This window comes from Ooceraea biroi, chromosome 3 (genome assembly GCF_003672135.1).
Source record: "Ooceraea biroi isolate clonal line C1 chromosome 3, Obir_v5.4, whole genome shotgun sequence".
NCBI classification, from domain to species: domain Eukaryota; kingdom Metazoa; phylum Arthropoda; class Insecta; order Hymenoptera; family Formicidae; genus Ooceraea; species Ooceraea biroi.
Genome location: NC_039508.1, coordinates 1,164,810 through 1,185,400, shown reverse-complemented (window position 1 = coordinate 1,185,400; position 20,591 = coordinate 1,164,810). Strand labels below are relative to the sequence as shown.

At 47.8% G+C, this 20,591-nt stretch overlaps 1 protein-coding gene and 1 long non-coding RNA gene across 4 annotated transcripts in view; one reads left to right on the top strand and one right to left on the bottom strand.

The window, feature by feature from the left end:
• The window catches only part of LOC105277415, a 205,561-nt gene that overhangs the window by 4,137 nt on the left and 180,833 nt on the right, over positions 1 to 20,591 (top strand). The window lies entirely within an intron of this gene.
• On the bottom strand, positions 995 to 19,834 carry LOC105277414. Its single transcript, XR_893609.3, has 2 exons — positions 5,138 to 19,834; positions 995 to 5,006 (listed from the first exon to the last, which is right to left on the bottom strand). It is a non-coding gene; the product is annotated as an uncharacterized LOC105277414 (long non-coding RNA).

The window sequence follows — 20,591 nt, the reverse complement described above, 5'->3', positions numbered from 1 at the left end:
AATTGGAGCGTTCAGCGTGAAACGCTGCGCTCTAAAACCAATTTATTTAAAACACTTGCTCGACGAACTAATTCATATTAAAATAACGTCCGATTTTCGAGAGTACCTGTTTTCGCTGTCATAGTCGCGCGAGTATGGATTTTCGGTGCTCTCGTGATGCTTGACACGATTTTCATTTTCCATAGAGCTTGTTAAAATAAATTCACAAATATTCGCGGCAATTTCAACCATCAAAAGTTCCTGATACATATGCCGGTTACATGCATGTCGTTATCGATTGAACGCGGGACGCTTCGGAGCGGAAGCAACGCGTTATTTGTTTCACGCGAGCTTACGCACGCGGGTGCCCCGAAATAGCGCGCAGCGCTTCGTGAGAACCGACAGCGCGCACTCCGTCATCTAAGTTTAGATCGGTTCGTTGTTCGGAGAGGTCTCAAAAAGGCCGCAAGGGCGTTCGAAGCCCTTTTGACTCTTTGTAATCCGTCCGTGTAAAAAAACACGACTTTTCTGGGAGTCGAGTCTCCGCTTCTCGCCGTCTCTCCCCCGATCGCCTTCGCTGTCGCGTGGAGAACGTGGAAGGCATCTCTTCCTTCGGAACCCCTCATTGTACTTTTATGGCTCCTTTGAAAGATCTGCTCGAGGGTCACTTTCATCTTCCGTCGTTGCACCGAATCTTTTTTCCCTCGACCGGCTTATCGGGATCGGCGTAACCTGTGTATCGCGTAGTTTCTTCCCGATATCTAGAATACCAAGATACGTATGCTGTAGATGTGTTGTACGAAAAAAAGAATGGCCGAGAAACGCTGACGTAATTTCGAGATTACTCCGCTTCGCTCTGTTTTTATTATAAAATTAATGTCGCGTACAAGCTGTAATTGACTTGGAGAAGCAAGAAGTAGAAGAAAGTAAAGCGCTGTGAGAAAATTTTCTAAAAGGGGAAACATTAGTGTACATTAATGATTATAATTACTAAGATAGTACTCTCTCTTATTATGCTTAATGTTGTATAATCTCTTATTAATTATTCAAACTTTAGTTACTGTGAACAAAGCTCATTACTTAGAGATACGATCAGATTGCAGAATTAAATGAGAAAAATACCGACTATTTGTGAGACTCGTCGCGATTCGATCTTAATTGTTACAATATTTATTCGCTTGAGGTAAATCTGATACTCCAGATATCTCGCGTTCTAAGACGTCGCGTTTCGCATTAAGTACGAAGAGCATGAGTGATTTTCCTCGAGGCAGAGAGGGTGACGTGATTGGCGGATCGGCTTATCCTCAACGATCGCGTAATATGGTTTAGGGGATCAGCTGCAAGAGAAGAAGCAACCTTCTCCTTTGTGCAGTGTTGCTGAGCGACTGATTCTCGGGGACTCTGCGTGACGCAAAGGGCAACGCCTCGTGGCGTAACCGTTGAGCTCGGTGTAGGTGATCTGACCTGGTCCGTCTGTCCCAAACCTTCTCGTTATGGGGATCCTTTTCGGACTGGTAAGAGTCACGCTTTTAACAGATTTAAAGGGCCCGAACAAACAATGCTTGACGGTATACAAGTCCAACTGTTCGATCTGCCTTCTTCTGATCCGTTGACCACTCTTTGGAGTGGCTCGGGAAACCATGCGATTAGTCTTTTTTTCCTCTTGTGTCCACCTCATTTGTCTCGTTTGTCGACGGCACGCGAATTCCTCCCTCGTCTATTCTTCGCCGATTACCTTCGTTTAACCGTGTGCATGGCATTATACCGTTCCTCGTTTAGTTTCGACGTGCGATTAAAGATAAAACGCGCGCGTCTGTTACATCGAGATGAGTCCGCATAAAGTCGAAGAAGAGAGGATGATTCGCGCCGATGAATCTCGTGGAAATTAATTAAAGAATCCGTAGTTTGTGCTCATGAACACCAGAGACCGGTCCTTCCGACGTTTCGCGTTGCTCAGCAGCTTCCGCGCGAGATTCCTCTGCGTCATCGATTTCGTTGAAGAGGACGATGTATCGCAGCATCGGGGAGGCGGATGCGAAGGGAACAACACAGACTGGTTGTCTCGCGTATACGAAGCGAAAGGGACGACAGGCGTATAAGCAGGAAGGGAAAAGGAATCTCGTTGAATCGCGCGCTGCTCCTGCGATCATTGATTTACGGTGGTACGTCGTAAATACCAGCGGTGATGTACGATCGTGACCGCGCACTCCCGTCCACACGCAACCACAAAGTCCTGTCCTTTCCGCCTCCCCCTCCTGCCCCGGGCGTCTTCCCTCTTTCTTCACAACCGACATTTCCTTTACGGACGGGTCCTTCCTTGATTTACGTACCGGTCCCTTGTCTCTCCCGCCGTATACATACCTCCCGGAGAATGCCTGGATTTTTACCCCGCTGACCATCCCGGGGCGCCCCCTATCACGCCCGTTCGCCCCTTGACACCGACCGGGGCAACCGCAACGAATTTCTTTTTCCTTTTCGTTCTACTTTTACCTTTTCTTTTCTTTTCTTGTTTCCTTTTTTCCGTGACCACACCGACTTCATCTGCTGCTCATTGTATCGGTCCCTTAAACATGTAGGCCGCTCGCCCGCAGCGAAATAGCGATCGGTGTTCTCATTGAATCCTTTAACCTTCTCTCACGTTCGTCGGAGATAGAGAATTCGTAAGAATGCCGGAAGGAACGTGAGGCGGATTTGGTCTTCGGAGATTTAATCGGGGTACACGGGAAAAAAAGCTCTCGCTGAATTGCACTGAATATTCATCAGCGTTGCTTTGTACTTGGTTCGTACACTGTCGCCGTTAAAATGGTACCGCGCGTGAAGACTGAGGATGATCCTACCGAAAAGGTTGCAGTGTGTTTTCACAATAGAGAAAATTAACGTAAAAATATGTGAGACACGTATCAACAGTGGTCATCCTAAAAAGTCCAAGAGAGCTCTATAGTGCAGAAAACAAGATTTCTTGTCGAATATGTAAATTGTTTCCCTCGTGTGATACATCGCTCGTAATTATATTAATTATTTTCTTGTTAACGTAATCTGGAATAAATTCTTTCCTCGACTTGTTTATCGCGATTTGTTCGCGGCAGTTTTCATGAATATTAAAACGATTGTTGCTTTCGCAAGTTAAGCATTGCGCGCTCCAACGTGTGCCGCTAAACGATATCAATGCGTTATGTAACGTCATTACTTGGCGGAGCACGTGCAAACGAGCGGAAGGTTAAAGCTCGCGATCGGATCCACCGTCGCCGGACGTTTCGAACAAATGGCAATCACACCATTACGGTCGACCAATTGGCTCTTAACAGCAGTTACCTCTCTCGGCCAGTACCTTTTTCGAATTTCTACACGATTCTGGCGTAACTCGCTGTCGCCTTGCGCAATGACAGCTGATCGACACGCGCGTTTCGTTAGCTAGCTATCCCCAGGCACGATCGTGATCCGTGTTACGATAGGACTCAATGGAAATTGAGATGGGACTCAATAGAAATTGAGATAGATCTTTGTTCCATGAAATCGTACGAGCGCCTCTCAATGCATCGAGACGAGCTCTAAACGTAAGTGTCGACGTTGGTGGCTTCGTAATTCGAAATTACGCGTTCATTTATCTCTCTGCTAATAGATAGCGGGCACATTCATGTTTGATCCTCTGAGGAACATTCACTGGCCGATTGATTTTAAGAACAGATACGCGTGCAATTGAGCCCGGATGGTACGCGAGGCATAAAGTCTGCAGCGTCACGTTACTCGAATAATGTAAATGGCACAGCGAGCGATGGCAGGCCGTGCGCTTCAGATCAATTAAGGAAAAGGGAGAAAGGGGGACATGTGCGGAGGATTAAATCGCGAAGAAAAATTAAGGTTACCGGCACGCGCGCGACCGGGATCGCGACTTCCACGCGGAATGATTGGTACCGGATAGAAAGGGTTGATGAGAGGGACGAGGGGGATCGATGGGATCCCCGGTTCCGGGGAGGCAGCGGAGACCACACGGGGGACGGAGATGGCAGAGCAGAATGAGCGATAGTTGCGCAACCACACCTCCACCGCCGCCGAGCGGCGATTACGCAAACGTGATAATTAATTGCCAGTGTTCTCTGTTTAATGACTCGTCAAGTCGTTTGCTAAACACGCCAAATTGCTGCGACGTCACGAAAATCGTTATACAGGTGCATCGTTGCGTGTCGAAACTGTTAATCCGACGCGGCGGCACGGCTTGCGTAATGGCACGACTCTTTTTCTTTATCGCTAATGTTTTTCTCGGTCGTTTTCGGTGTCCTCGATAGAGCGATATGGGAATGATAGAATGATTCGGGAGAAAGAGAATAAGTCAGTCTTAATGTCAGTGTCAATGAGAAGTTTATTAAATTCATTAATAAAAGAATAACAAATGTTGTGTTCTTACATTACTAATAAAATTCTTAATTAAAATTGGGATCGTAGCATTACTTATTCGATTCCTCTTCGGTCACAGCGATCAAGAACGATAGAGTCTAGATAGAATCTTGTCTCTTCGCACAACGCGATACGAGTATAATAGATGTCCTTGTCAGAGTAATTAAAGTCGTGGCAATCTCTTAGTCAGCGATTCAAAATAGTACATAGATTGATCTTAAGAATACATAGAACCATATAATTTAAATCAAATTTAGAAATGACATGCCATTACTTTCCACAATTTTAGTTAAACGTGAAATAAAAATTTTCTTTAAATACATTTCTATGAAAATATTAAGTTAAACCTTTTTCGCTAATAAAATAGATGTTGATAATGTAGAAAAATAAAACAGAAATTTTGAAAATTTGATTTATGATGCTTAATGCCAACTATCATGAATTGTATTATACTATAATACATAGCACTCTTCGTTCCAAAGACCCAGCTGTATTTGGTCACGTATAACATCGGTTAGCGTAACGGTTGTGTTACCGCTTACGGAACTGACGATGCCCGGAGCCTTAGCCAGCGTGCGGCAGTCTATTTTCTCTGCGTTGACCGATAATAATGATGTTCGTCTTCAATGGTCCCACTTGTCATCATAAAATCGTACAATAGATTTTTCAAAATTGCGGTAGCGCCCAATGATAAACGGAAGTCATAATGAGCGGTCAGCGTCATCTCGCAGAAGCAGCACACATGTTTAGGGTACGTAATAGTTACCATTGAGACTGCTTCGGGAAGGTCTGATTGTGAGACGAAGTCGGTTCCTCGAGGAACACGCTCTAAAAGGGCGGTCCTGTACACGGGATGCGGTGAAACCAGAAACAGCGGCCGATTCGGGCTTTTCTTTACCGTGGACGCCAGATTGCCGTCTCCCGCTCTGTCCCTCCATCCGTTCTTGTTCTCTGTCTCCCTCCGTTGCTCCGTCTTCGTCAATCCTATGTTTCTTCTCTTTCATCCGATCTCCGTCCATCTCCAACTCTGCAACTCCGTTTCGTTCTTCGTGGATACATCAGAGTGCGGTGAGGCGGAGGGGAAGCTCTGGCAGAGGTCGTCCGGTCATGCCGATGGAAATTCCCGCGACTCGCGATTTCAGCACAATCTGCAAGCCGCCTCGCCGCAAGCGGGACGGAACTCAATTCAGACTACTCTGACTCTGGTCTGATTATTCGAGGACTTCTTTTCGGCAAGTGGCCCGTCATAAATTGTTTCACGTATTTATTCACCACTTATTCTCATTACATCGTTGACAAATTCAATCTGCAACGAGCTGATTTTTCAGAATTTTTTTGAAATTTCGGTTCTCTGCAAGAAAATGTAAAATATTTAACGCGACGTTTGAATATACCAAAGTACAGTGATATCAAAATCTGTGCAGATTCAAATTACCATTTTTCAAATTCGATTTAGACAGGAAAAGAAGCGATATTAGTAAATAGCCAGAAATTGAAAATTGCAGGCACTTGTTCACCTAAGTTGATGAGGAATATTCGTGATATTCACGTTGCAAGAAATTAGCCTCTACTCAACGTGGAATGAGAGCGCTTCTGATTGTGATATTAATAAAGTTAAGTAGAGTAATCGCTTTGACGCGCTCGCAGCTTAAATCCAGCGTGTCGTCAATCGCGGCTTGACCGCCGCGAATAACGCCCAGTCGCCGACCGACACGGTATTTTTGTCGAGGCCTTGGATCACTTTCAACGCATTCAGTATTGAGTAATGGGCTAATTATAGTTTTCACTTGTTCCGAAACTCTGGCAGAAATCGACAGTCGCCAAACCGCGCCGCGGAGTTAAATTCACTCGTGGATTATTTCGGTCGTATCTGCGCAATTGTTGTAAATTCAGGAAGGAACGATTCCTCTTCTGCTCGAAATTAAATCAGTAATAATACTATAATAGTATTTATCGGAATCATAATTAATGTCTCCTTTGCTACAATAAGAGACGGCAATTACTGCGTGATGGCTTTCAATTCTTTATACGAATGTCTAGAATGTAGGAGATTATATGTAAATTTTTGCGGTTCTTTTAATAGCGATCACTATTTTATGCTAATTAAAGATCAAACGTCAACGCCTCGTGGAATATGTGGACGGATCCGAACGCACGTCTCTCAGTTTCATATACGGCATTCTCTCGGTTCTTTTTTTTTCTGTCTGAGTCTGGTGCGACAGCCTTTCCCACGTACTTGTCGACGGACATCTTTTTCAGACGCGTCTTATATCTCCTTTTGGTTTCCTGTCGTTGGGGATCTAGCGAGGAACACACGCGGAACGTAATTTATTGCGGTGCTGATTGTACGCAGTACGGCGCCGCGTGGCGTGTTTCCGAGCCGATAGCATCGCGAATACGCACCTGGTTGAGTTCGAAGTATATGTACCATGTAGTTCCAGCGTCTCGTAGCGATTAAACAAAAGCCGCAGCGTATGTGCGCCATCGCGATAAGCCTCCGTTAAACATTTGAAAAATCTACGTTTACCCGCGATTACCCGTGAAAATATTTTCCAGCCGGCGTATTATTAAAGCAGCGGTTATACGCCGCTGATGCTTCTAATCGTACATGCCAGAGCGCGATGGAGTAAAACGCGCGAGGTACTTACGCACGATGCAAAAGCTGGACAAAGAAACATGCAAAAATCATCGGAAATCAATTCTTGAATTTCTGCTGCGAGCGAAAATTGTTAAGTGGCCATTATGTATGGCCTCGGAGCGCCCGTATTAATGATATCATTCGCGAGGTACGTGCTATTCGGTGCCACGTAACGAACGTTCAATAATATACACATTAGCACGGTGGGGATTATAAAAGCTATTTCTGATCGTGAAGCTAGATGTTTTATCATGCGCACAACAGATTAAACGTTAACCGATCATTAAAGGTAATTAAAGCAGCGGTGGATACGCGCGGCGGCGTGACATCGCTCATGTTTCTGCGTTTTACAATGAATCTCTGTTACGTAATTGCACGTTTTGCGGTATGCACAGCAAGGAGGAGGGGGGAGGGAGACAATCGCCATTGAACGTCGTATCGCGATCCTTCGCGCTGCTGGCGGAGCCCGATTTGATCTTGAATCGCCACTATCATCGATCGACGGCAATTTCGCGCGTCATGCGAGCATTATTATTGCACGCTCGGAACTAAATTAAGCGCGTAGGAGCAAAGGTAATTTGCGCTGATAACGAGCCACCCACGTAAGCGCATCGAACGAGCGAGCAAGTAGCTTGCGCTGCGCGACCACTGATCGCTCCTTGCTCGTATTAATTCCGGCACAACAACGATAGAAACCCCATTATTGCTTCTGTGATGTCGTATCGGTTTACTCTCTCTCTCTCTCTCCCCCCCCCCTCTCTCTTATTCTCTCCTATTTCCTCTCTCAGATGCACAGCAGGGATTATTTCGACCTCGCCGAACCCGGAAATTAATATTCTCCGACCGCGAATAATACGTATCGCGGATTATCATCGCTCTTAACCGCGTCTCCGCGCGGAATTAATTTGAAACGGTGCAACAACGCGCTTGCGGTTCTTTGCATTCGAACTATTCGCAGAGAATCATTCTGACGGATTCATAAAAGTTTCACGACCCGCGCTCTCGTGCAGGCGAAATCGGCGCGATGAGAGCACGTTTAATTTTAAGGTACACTCGGCACGCCGATGAAACACGCATTAAACCTTTTCGACGCGCTGCTCGATAAAAATCCCAGCGTCACTCCGCTCGTATATCGCGGGTTTATTATGCATCGCGCCGTCAGGAATTTGATCGCAACGAGATGAAATCTTGGTCCGCTCTTGGTGCCCCTTTCTCTTCTCCATCTCACTTTCCTCGAGCGCGGGCACTAGTTTAACGTCGTGGCTGTCTCGCAAATCGAGCAATAATTCGCGAGACACATTTAGGTGCCAGACAGACGCGTTTAAATTTATTCCACGTCGACCCCATGCCAACGTGGCAGCCACTCCTCGTCCTTATTTCTTCGATGTTAACGGGCTCTGCTTAATTTATGAACCTTACGGATATAAAAGCCCCCGGCGGGCGTCTGGAGCGCGCTTATCGCGCGATAAGGCACGACGTATTCCGCTCGCTTCCTACTTCTACGGTTAACTTGGGCAACGGTGCCGATGCCAATCTTTTTAATTTGTTTTCTTGGAAAAGAAGCACTTTGCGTCAGCGCACCGTGAAAAGTGGAGCTAACAGTGGCACGAAATGAGAAGCGTTAATTATCGCGCCGTCGAAAATGGCCTACTGACGCAAATCGTAATCCGCATTAGCTGTTTACAGGTGCAACGTTTAAATGTTTAAGATTGTCTGACGCCTACGGTATACTCGCTCGCATTCTTTTTCCTTTTTTTATCGCATATCGTAACTCGTGTAATTTGCAATCTCTTTGGAGATACAGATGAAGATTGTTAATGTGGTGTAAAGTCTGATAAGTTGAAAATACCGAACTTATTTGCGTCGTTTTTGCTTTTTCTGCAACAAACTATTATTTATAATGAATAGCATTGTATGTTATTAGTACATTAATATTTAATATAACAGCAAATACCGTAATATTGGAATATCGAAATTCATTTCCAATTATTCTACGTCCGGTCATTCTACATGTTTGCCTTTTCGAAGCGTCGCAAAATAATTTTTGTAGCAACGTAACGTCGCGTGGCGATATTAGATTAGTGTTGTACGTTTCATCGAAACACTGGGCGACACTTTGCGTGCCATTGTCAAGTTTCACATTTATAACAGGTTAGTTATCTCACCTGATGGTATGAGTCACGATATGATAATACAACGTAGCAGGCACTTCTGTCAATAGGAATATATTTGACATTGAATTTGCGCTATATTTTACACGCGTTACTGTCTAATATCTGCTCGGTCAACAAAGTATCATTTATCTCTAAATAAAAATTCCTGTAGTCTTAAAATATATTTGTACTGTCAATTTCTACTCGCTAATTCTTTTTTTTTTTTATCTCGGAGAATCATCGTATGTTACATCGTTTCTGAAATTAAATACGTATCCTCTTCACAACACAAAAGACTAAAAAAGAGCCTTGACAAGGATCAACAAATAACGTATTTTCTTGGTCATGGTAAAACGGGTATAATTGAGTTCGGCGATCCAAATGAACGTGCGCGTTTTTGATTTTCGTCTATGCAGCATGATGCTCGCGCGAAATTAAAGTCCCGTGGCGACGCAAACCGATTTTATTTGACGCGCGCACACGTAGACCGCTCGCTCTTGTACAGATCGCTTTCATAACTCGTAATCGAATTGCCCAACGTGAAAGTCGAACGAGGCAACTGCACCTCGATTTCTTTTACTTCCAGGTAGAGTTCAATTTAGCCTCAATTGCCGCGAAGTATATCTCCGCCTTTCTCCTTCGGCTGTTTCGCGCACCGCAAACGTGGCGGAAGATTGCACTTGCATCGCATCGCATAAATTCTGTTTGCCTAACAGGTACGCTCCGTGGGCTCGCTCGCTCGTTCGCGCTCCGCGCGCGTTTCCGCAAACTTGTAAAATACGACTGCCTAATTAACTTCAAAAGGGTTCCCGATCGTTACTTATCTCGCGCGAGCGCGCGCGGTAAAAGGCTTTCGTCAGCGCACTGCCGAAAGCTCGTCGCTGTCAATCACGAGAGATATCTCTGATATCAAGCGGAAAAAGAGGCAGAGGTTTTCCGTTTAATGTCTCTTTCCAGCAATGTTAGCGGGCTGTATAACGCTGAAATGTGCTGAATAAAGTTGTCCATAAAAGAGAGAAATATATTGCGAGTCGGTCGTAGCTACTTTTTTATTGCCCAGTCTATTTGTGGCTGTCGGCAAACGCTATTTATAAAGGTATACGTGGCGGGGGGAGGGGAGGGAGAGTAACGTTATTTAATAACCCGGAATAACTATGTAAAACTTTGCCATCCGCGCTCTTGTTGGCTCCCCGCTGAAAACTTTCAGGCTTCTCACCCTCGTCGTCGAGGAGGCGGCTGCTACTTTTCTTTTTTTTCCTCCCTTTCCTCGCGACAGTTTTCTTAAACTTTGGACGCGCTCTCGCGCGACATTTTCGAGCAATAAGAAGTTTGTGCCGTTTCGCCCAAAGCCGGGCCGGGAACGTTTTCAAAGTGAAACTGCCGGAGTGGTCGATCATTTTGAATAATTGCGTCACTGTTGAATAGCGTCGAATTTATGTCTATTTTTTTCGCTCGTAACCATAAAGTTCCGTGTTCATTAACACGTGAACGTGTATATTTAGAAATCGTATGCACGCCGCGCAGCGGTTGATAATTAACATACCATTACTCGGGCCTTCTCCGACACGAACAATCACTTAATTAACGCAATCGCATTAACATGAAATATCCAGCGGCGCTCCACACACGCCTCCAAAGCGGTGTTCGGCTTTTTCACTGACTCCTAATAATTATTTCGAGAGGCGTAGCTCTCTCTCTCTTTGACAATTTCTTATTCCCTCGACGACACGTACAAAGAACGGTGAAAGTATCACTGAATTCTCTCCGAGTCGCTCGAATCTCATGGAATTCGTTTCTCCATCCAGAGGGGACCTAGGGAGTGATCCAGGGGGGCAAGAACAACGATCGTCTCGAATGTAATTGGCGCGACGGATCGACTTTGCCCCTTAATGCGCTCTCCGCGGTATTTTGATGCGGGGGAGGCTGCACATGGGGGAAATGCGAGGAAATACAGGACCGACAGGGAGAGGAGGAAGAGAGAGAGCATGAGGTTGGGTATCGGCTCGCTCGAAACGAAGGGGGAAACGCGCGAGGGAACGAGGGCGAGAGCGGAATAGAGCCGGACGAAAAAAATACGTCGTAAAGCCGGATTAATCCGCGCGCTGGTCGCGTTGCCGCCGCCGCCGCCGCCACCGCCAGAGCTCATTGATTGCATGGAATCCGAGTGGCGGGGGCCTTCCTGCTTTCCTATTGTCACACACGCGGCGAGAGAGACCGCGCTGGCGCGTTTTCTGTCTACGGATAAATTGGCAAGTGCGCGCCTGCCGCGCGTAATCAATAGGCGGATCGCTTCTGTGCGGGGGTGAGCGCAAGGCCGCCCGAGCGAGCGAGCTTATTTATTTGTGTGTGTAAATCGAAAGCGCTGATGATGGTATTTATCAGATATGTTAATATAACAATCTCTCTCGAATTATGGCGAAGCGCGTAGATTGCTGCGCTCGATGCACTCGTTTTGCACGACTATCATCGTCTTTCGCTCGAGTTCCTCCCCGCGTGAGTGCCGTGATCATTATCCGTTGAAATACGGTGATCGCATTTCGGCGGAATCGGTATTAGCGCGCCGGAGTTAATTCAACTTCCGTAACGCCGCCGGGGCGGCGATGCTCGTTTCTTCGATATGAGCGCCATGCGGAGCGGGACGCCATGTGATAAGTGATAAATCGCCAGAGGAGAACTAACGAGCCGATTAGCTCGTGATTATCTACGGGGCGCGTCATCGTTTATCGATGTATCATTCCGACACCGCGTGTTGGCACCGGTACGCCGATGCGCATTTCTAAAAACAAATGTCACCGCGGGCGGTACGCGCACGAAAATCACCACGGCGCGCATACCGGAAATGCGGACGAGCGAGTGAGCAGCACATTTCTCTCCATCGCGATCTGTCCTAAATATTTAATAATACACGGAAGCCGCGAGCATTTCCCATGGTTTTCCCAGGCTCGGATCCTCGACACATTTATTCGTCATCGACGTCGTGCTGCATCGAGACAATCCGATTTCCGCTCTGTGTTTTTCGTCGCCGAATCCCGCGAACAGGCATCGCGCGTATCGATCGGCGCGCATATCGCGCACGAATAAAAGGAAAAAAAAAAGAATTTGTCGGCCGGCCGACTGGCGACGTTCAATCGCGTTTGTGATTTTTTTTCCGCGCTTTTAAACTCGCGGTGTTTCTCTCGTTCGTGGTCATCTCGTGCGTTCGTGACATGCGTGCGTGCATGTGCGTAATGTGTCGCTATGTCGCACGCGCGCGCTGACACAATCGCGCGTCCGCGTAATAAATGCGCCCCTTCGACGCGCGTTGCATCCGCCGGCCAAGCGCATTCGCGCTGTGAAGCGGCGGCCCGCGCCGATGGAGAGGATTTCATTTTCGCGGCTATGTAATGTACCGAGGTCTTATCGATCGGCGTGTCGAAAAATACAGGCTGTCCCGAAACCACTTGCTCTTGCTTTCGCTTTTTCGTTTTTCCTTTTTTTTTATCGCAGGTGCCTCGGCCAATTTCGCAATCGATTGTTCCTCGCCGAAAACATCGAGAGTTCTTCATTGATTCGATTGCGAAGTTAAAGGACTTTTCCGAAAATGTTACTTTGGAGGAATAAATAAGTGATGGTGGAATTGCTTGCCCGTTGATTTCAATCGTTAATTTACCGTTCGATTAATTTATCACTCCGAGTGACTTCGATTCGCGAATGCGGCATCAATTACGATCGCCGATTTTTTGCGTTAAAGCGATGATGAAAGCGATGCGCTTCCGGCCCGCTTATCTAATGTGCCTATGACAATCGCTTGTGTTGTTTCGTTTAACGCCTACACACGCGATATTTGAAATTCACACGCGTCACAGAACGCTGGTCCGGAATTTTACGCGCGGCCTCCTTTTCGCGCTCGGTCGTATTAAGCTTTCCGATTGTATCGTGCTCAGTCTTTAATGAGATCGGCAGATTGCGCACCTCCTCCTAACACGTGATAAGTTCCGAGTGTTTCTACGAATAATGCTCTGTTTAAATACCACGTTTTCCGCCGAGCGGAACCGCTCGCTTCCTCACCGCGCGCATAACGTCACGCATCGCGATTTGCACGGTGTTTCTCTCTTCTCTCCTTTCCTCTTCCTTTCGCGTTCGCGAAATACAATATAGACCCGCGCTTAAAAATAGATAAAGCGACTCGCGGTGATTCAAGCGATCTGGGTCGCACGCAATGCTCGTCTCTGTCTTGTCATCCTCTATCTTCCACCTTGTTTGAAACGATATACTTGTCGAGCGAGCGAGCGAGCCGGGACTCCGAATAATATCGTCATTAAGTTCGCGCCGCCTCGAGGCCATGGGCTCGCAATCGAGCGTGCTCGTTAATTAAACGCGAGGCGCAGTTCTGAAAGTCGGCTTTGCATGGCGAAATGCGTTGCGCGGAATTTACTCACTCGGGGAAACAAAAATACGTGCGATTTCGCGCGAATGTAGACGAATGTTTAATTCGAGACGTTAACTTCATTACTGCTGTGTACAAATTATCGCGCAGTTTCTTGCACAAACGGATAACGCACTTGTTTATTCAGTATTGGTCTATGCTTTTACGTCTGCGAAAGCTCAGGAGTGTCGGAAAGATTTAAATCTCGTATTAGCCTGCTCACGCGGAGTGACGGCGGTTCTGTGAAACGGATCAATCTGCCGAGTGATCCTGTATGAGTGGATGGAACATTTCCATCTTCCCGGATCGAAGACGCATCTCTCGCATTGTGCGAATCGAGCGCATTTGCAGCTACGCCTCGCGGACTGGCCGACGGTAACGTCGCTCATGCACGGGTCGACTGATGCGGATCGCGATGTCGGTAACACTCCTGATACCTTGAAATCGATGTTGCCGGAAGAACAGCGTGCACGTACAACGCGATTGATGTGCATCCGCGCGATTGACGTACCGGGCGATCAAGAAACGGCCGCTCGGCTCTTCAGGGGTAGGAAAGGGTGCTGAACGCGGGTCGCTCTTCACGCGTGCACCTGTCGTGTATCAGTACCCTCCCACCCGAAAACGTCTCGTGTATATGAATTCATGGTAGCGCACGAGCACTTTGACGTCCGGATCAATAAAACGCTCGCCGTAAATCCGCGGGGCGATACGCGCCGATTAATGGTCGGGCATCTCTCTTGCGGCGGAAAAGCATTGAAAAGCTTCACACAGCCTCCTTGGGAGCTAACGACTGTCGCCTTTATTTCTCGGGATGCACGAGACGCGAGAGTAATTTCATCGGCGAATTTATGGCACGCCGGGATGAATAAACCTATATTTGCAGTACGAATTCCGATCGTAAATTAGCGTTGAATTACGGAGACCGATGCTTCGGTTGAGGGGCAATTATTAACGCGTTGCGTCTTATCTCTCCATGTGCGCTACCTAAACCGTTTATTCGCCACGACTTATCGTACGTCGTATCGACTTTACAACATGGACGGTAGATTTAATCGCGTTAGGACACGGCGCGATTACAGAATTTCTTTCGAATTTCTATCCTTCCCTCTCCTCTCCCCTTTCTCTTTCTCATTCTTTCTCTCTCAGAGTACGGAACGCGAATCTCCTTTTCCTTTTTCTTCCTTTGCTTTTTTTTCTCCTTTTCTAACATTTGCATTAAGCACTCGCGGGAACGGAACTCTTTCGACCGCGGCGGTAATGCGATTTTCGCTCGAATGCCGCCACGACCGACCGCCGGAAGATCGTGCGAGGAGATGCATCGCGCCGACTACCTCGAGCCGCGGAAATGGAATACGGTCATTAGCGTGTCGAGGGAGCGAAATCCAATTAGTCTCTTGTGCCGAGGTTTCGTGCGGATACCGCGAAATAAGGGAAGGTCTGTCTGCCTGGCTGCCTCTCTCTCTCTCTCTCTCGCGAAGGAAAGAGGAAAGCGAAATGGTTGATATTGTTTCGAATCTATAGCTCCAAGTTTCTGCATTCTTCTCAAACAAACGTTACCGAATAATGAAGGGAGCGTCCAGGAAATGCATGCGATTTGCGAAATTAATCGTGCATTTTTCAATAGAATCACCTCGTGGGACCTCTCGCGCTCGTTCACGGACGCTGAAAAGCTCGAGTTCCGTAAATCTCCGTGCAGATTCGTCTCCGGGGAGGTTTTCGGTTGCTCGCCTCATGTCCGCATCGACGATTATGTTAATGCGGCTAGTCCGCGCATCCCGCTTGCACGAGAGGCGCGCATGCGGCTGTCGATAAATATTTATTGATGTAAGACGAGCCGGCTGAATAATAATAAATGGTCTCTCTATTTCGCTCTCCTCCTCTCTCGTCCTCATCTTGCCTCTCTTCTCGCCTGTCGCCTCTTCCTCCTCCTCTTCGTCGTTGCATCACGTGCGCGCGCATCTATGTACGTGTTTATTGATGTAACTCGAGACAGTCGCACGCAGTTAACAGCCCGTAAACACAGAATGCACCGAGGATGTACGGGCGTTTTTCGCCTTCGCCTCTCCGGCGTCTCCGCTCGCCGAGTACCGCTCGAAACGTTTCTCCTGACATTAATCCTTGCTTATGCCAACGCGAGGGCTTCGCCCGCGAAACTAACGCACGTACCCTGAGAACGAATCCTGTCGGAAACGATGATGGAGCGACGAGGCATTCTTCCGTGTGCAATCAAGGATCTCGTACGTGTGCGAGAATAATTTTTACAATTTCCCATCGCAATCGAAGCGCTCGCTAAACGATCGACTGGAGAAGCCCGCTTATGTTAATGACGCTACCTCCGATGTGTCTCCGATAGCATTTCGAGTCACGCGATTACCGTTTAATATTATTATAATTCCCGATCGCGCGATAAAGACTCGTTCCGCCTCGCCATGGAGCCATGTGAGTCATCCCGTACGCGTTACACGAGTATTGATCTGGTATGGTGGCTTGAATAAGCGTCGCGCAATTATTCGAACCGGAAATATCGATTGGCGGCCAGCGAAAAAAGCGCGACTCCAAGTCTCGGCGCCGTATTCCGAGGCGCGCGTCTCACGAGGGGCTGCAACGGTAGCCACGAACAAGAAGGGTGCTCACCCTTTCTCTCTCTCTCTTTCTTTCTCTCGCATTCTGCCTCTCTTTTTCCCTCGGTGCGCTCACACAATGGACGCGATCTCATTCGAAGGCAGGTAGAGACGATGCAAACGAGAGAGCGATTTAACGGCGGTTTAGGCCCGACGGTTTTCTCCCTCGGTCGAGAACCGAGAGGCGAACTTTCGTTCTCTCTTTCGCTCCCTCTTTGTCTCTCTTTAACTTTTCCCTTCCCTTTTCTCCTCCCGCTTCCTCTTCTGCCCTCTCATTCACCGTGAATCCACATTTATCCACGCATCCGTCCGTTCGCGCTGAATGCCTGTAAGTTCAGTGATCCGAATACCCATCGCGAAATCGCAGCCGGCGATGCTCGCGACGTGACGTGGCACGGGTGACACGCGTGTATATTAGTCGGCGCGAGAACGCTCCGGCCGGGAACGCACAAAAATGGATGAGCCCGTCAAATAGAATATTCGCGGGGAAAAAAGGGAAAAGGAAAAAAACGCGGATGGGAGTTCAGCGGCCTCCGGAGCGACCCGTCGATTTTTGCGCGAGTTAATTCTGCCATTCTCGTGTCGATTACGGCGAACAGTTTTGACGTTGTTTACTCGCCGGCGGCGAATTGTAGCCTCCCTGCCGCATTTTGTGTCGTCGTATACATGTATTTATATGTAATTTATACACATGTACGTACAAGTAACAATATGAATATCTGCAAATATTAGAGAATATATATGTATATTACATAATACGTGCTTTTATGTTTCCGCTACGTATAATTGATACATATTTTATCGTGTGTACGCGTAATAGAGTAATATGTGCGCTTTTACAAATTAATGAAATTTGTAAGCGTTTATCGCTGGTTAATTTCTTCTATTTGAATTTGTTTCCGCGTCAAATTTCACTGTAATCACGTCCGCAATCGCCGCGTGGTTATTCGCTAATAACGTTGTTTGTTTAATAGGAAATGATGCAACCGCGCCAACGATCGATGGATGCAAGGTGACACGTCGTTACGCATTCGGAGCGGATTGAAATATTTATATCGCTCTATATCACGTTTCTGGGTTGAGTTTCTATGTAACGAGCACATTAACGTTATCGATTTAATTGTGCCTGCTGCCCATCTATAAAACTTTCAGCCACTCGGAATCGGTGGCTCGCGCGCCGTGATTTATAGCTTGTATTAATCTTTCACGTTCTTATGTTCCCTTTACTTGCCATCACGTGCAAATGGAACAGTCAGCGAAGTCGCTTTTACTTTATTTCTTGCATCACCCCTCAAGTGCTACGTCAATTGTAATTATTCGACTCTAATCCGATTAACGTGACGTATATATTTGAGAAAAAACATACTCGTTCGAATCGATTAATCATTCACTAGCTGCTCACTCGCGAGTTTGCGCCCGTTCAGCCCGCCATAAAATTGTTGACCGAATTTATCATTAACGGGAGCGGCAGGGGATGCGAGACGCGAAAATTTGTTTCGACAATATTTATTTTATCCGCGTGCTTCCAGACCTCGCGTAGTCGGAGCTGAATGCAGCTAAATCGCACTAATAATGAATGCCGCACAAATTTGTTCGACGCTCTCGTGTCAATCATGGAAACGAGAGGAAAGCTATTTCCGCGCGCGGAGAACAACGCGCTTCCGATTACGTGCAAAGGCGCACGCGGTGCAGATATCGCCGCACGAGGAAGGGCGCCCGGGGGGTTATATCCGCGTACATCGTGGTAATATGCGTCTTTACTTATTCATGTCTTTCCGCTCCAGCGCGGCCGCTGATAGCGCGTATCGATTTCGACGAACTTGCGCGCTCGTGTCATCGAGCGAGTGAGTGGGCGCTCGAATGAGCGGAACGGCCGAGCGGCGAGTCACGAGGATTCGTCTTTGCGATGGACTCGCACGAGTTGGCGCGAGCGATTAATCGAGAGAACGACGTGCATGATGCATACGCATTTATGTCCGTCGATCGCGAACAGTTGGTGATGCGTGGGTCGGGGAAAAAGAAATGTGCTCGATATAACACGCTCTTACTCTCTCGAGCATGCGAGCGGACAAGTCGCACCGCGTTTATTTCACCGCGGCTTTTCGCACAACAGTTATCGAAACTAACAGCCCGCGGCGGTCCGCGTGCGTAATTTTCTGCGCGACCAGCGACGAGATATTCCGCGCTTGTAGCATTAATTGGCCGCAATTTCGCGCGGAATCGATCGCTCTGTCGGAGCGCGACGACGTACTCTCGCGATTTGCGACTTACGTCTACGCATTACGGATGTGACGCAAGTTGGATTGCGGCGCGCTTTGTGCTCCGCGGAATCTCGCAAAACGTTTTCTAGTTTGCGCGGAGATAGCTTTAGCGTGCAATTTTGTGCTATCAGCCGCGTTACCGCTCTTTATATAGAACGTTCACGTTGCGGACGTTGTTCGGGATTGTTAGACCATACGGCGATGCAGAAGCGATTGCGAGCGTTTAAACGCGACGAGACACGTGCGGGCCGCCGTTATAACGCGCGATCGGCCGTGCCGTAAATCCGCGGCGATCACGCTGAAAATTCCGCTCGAAATTTATGACACATCGCGGTGTTACCAGGAACCGTCTCTGCGGTCCCGTCGCGATAATTGCGATAAATGCCGCTTTATTGCCGTAGAACGGCGCAGTTTAACGACGGACGACGTGCCTCACATGTCATGGATCGATGTGTGGCTCTTTCCTGGTTAGAAAATGCCACCTGTGCGCAGGTGACTCATGATGCATCATTTAGCCATATCCAATATCGCGCATTGCATATATAATACCTACAAGACGCATCTCTGATTTGTCGAGCCGTCTTTTGTCGCCGTTTCTTGCTCGAGCTGCAGTCGATTCTCTCCTGGACTCTGACATTTACCTGCCGCCGATTTTCCTCCGCATTTGACGCGTTGGAGCGCGTTTATTACTCAGTCTCGGAAATTGCGAGCGATGCGCGGCCGCGGTCGCGTCGCGTATAAATTCCACTTGAATACCGTTGCCGTTGCCGATAATAAAGCGGCGAGCGTTTCACCGGCCAGCGAGAACGTTTTAGCGAGATGTTTCGCGCGAAATCGCTCACCCACTCACCCCCACAGACACATACATACGTATATATGTATTCACGCACACGTGTCCGCCTGCATCCGCGCGCACGAGCGAGAGGCGAGAGCCGTGGACGCGCTTTTGCTCGCGCAATAATAACGATCATCGCGCTTTTCCGCGCCGGCGTTTTAACGTCGCTATAACGGTGTGACTTGTGCACACGCACACCGAGACCGGTGCAAACAGAGAAGGACGGAGGGTGGAAAGGAAACAGAGAGAAAGGGAGAGAACGCCGGCGCGCGGAGCATGAGCGAGCATCCATTAACTAAATGCTAGGAAAATGTTATCGCTACTCGCATGAAATAACCATCCGCCGGAGTGCCGGTGTTCGACGTCGTCTCTACACTACCACCGTCGCCACCACCCCGCCTTTCTCTCCTTTTAAAATCTCCTTCCCCGTTGTCGGCATCGTGGCGCAACGACGACAACGACGTCTCTCTCGGCTGGTTCGCATCTTTTCTCGCTCGCGATAACCGAGCCCGAGGTAACTAGAAGCCAATAATCCGGCCGGCTGAAGCGGCAAACTTCGGCGACTGCACTTATTTACTTACTTTACGCTCTTTGAGCCTTGCCTCGTCCCACCTCCCGCGTTTCTTACCTCCTCCTCCTCTCTCTCTCTCTCTCTCTGCTCTCTATAGTTGAGCACGCTTAAGTGTATTATAATTACGGTCGCCTCGTTTGCCGATCTGCAAGCCGAGACGGGGTTGTGAGATTGCTTGTCGCTGTGCTAGCGACATTATATAATCTTTCCCGTTCCCGTGTGTGACCCTAATTGCGAGTCATTGTTACAACAATTGACTTTGCGGCAACAATGAGATTTTTATCGTGTTACGACATACATGTAGACTTGCAGTATCACGTATGAAAAACATATCTTTAATTTCGTGAGGAAGGTTACGACAATGTCTACTATTGATATCCTTTCATGCTCCCTGCTTCCGTTTGTCAAATATATTTTTCTCTCGTGACTTATGTCATGCTAAGCCAACGCACTTTTCTTATCAGTGTCGCTGATCGAGACGCACGATACGCATTTTATAATAATACAATATTCGGCACGCAGTCGTTATCTACTACGCATAGACGGTGATCGATCCTCGATAAAATCTGCGGCGCGTGCGGCGATATATATATATATATATATATATATAAAATTGTTCTCCCTCGGCGGGGAGCCAATGAATCGTCGTCGCGTTCGCGCGCATTCCAATCAAGCGGCGGTGCGACGAGCGGGTCGCGCAACCGCTGCGTCGCCCCGCGCCGCGTCGCGCCGTGCA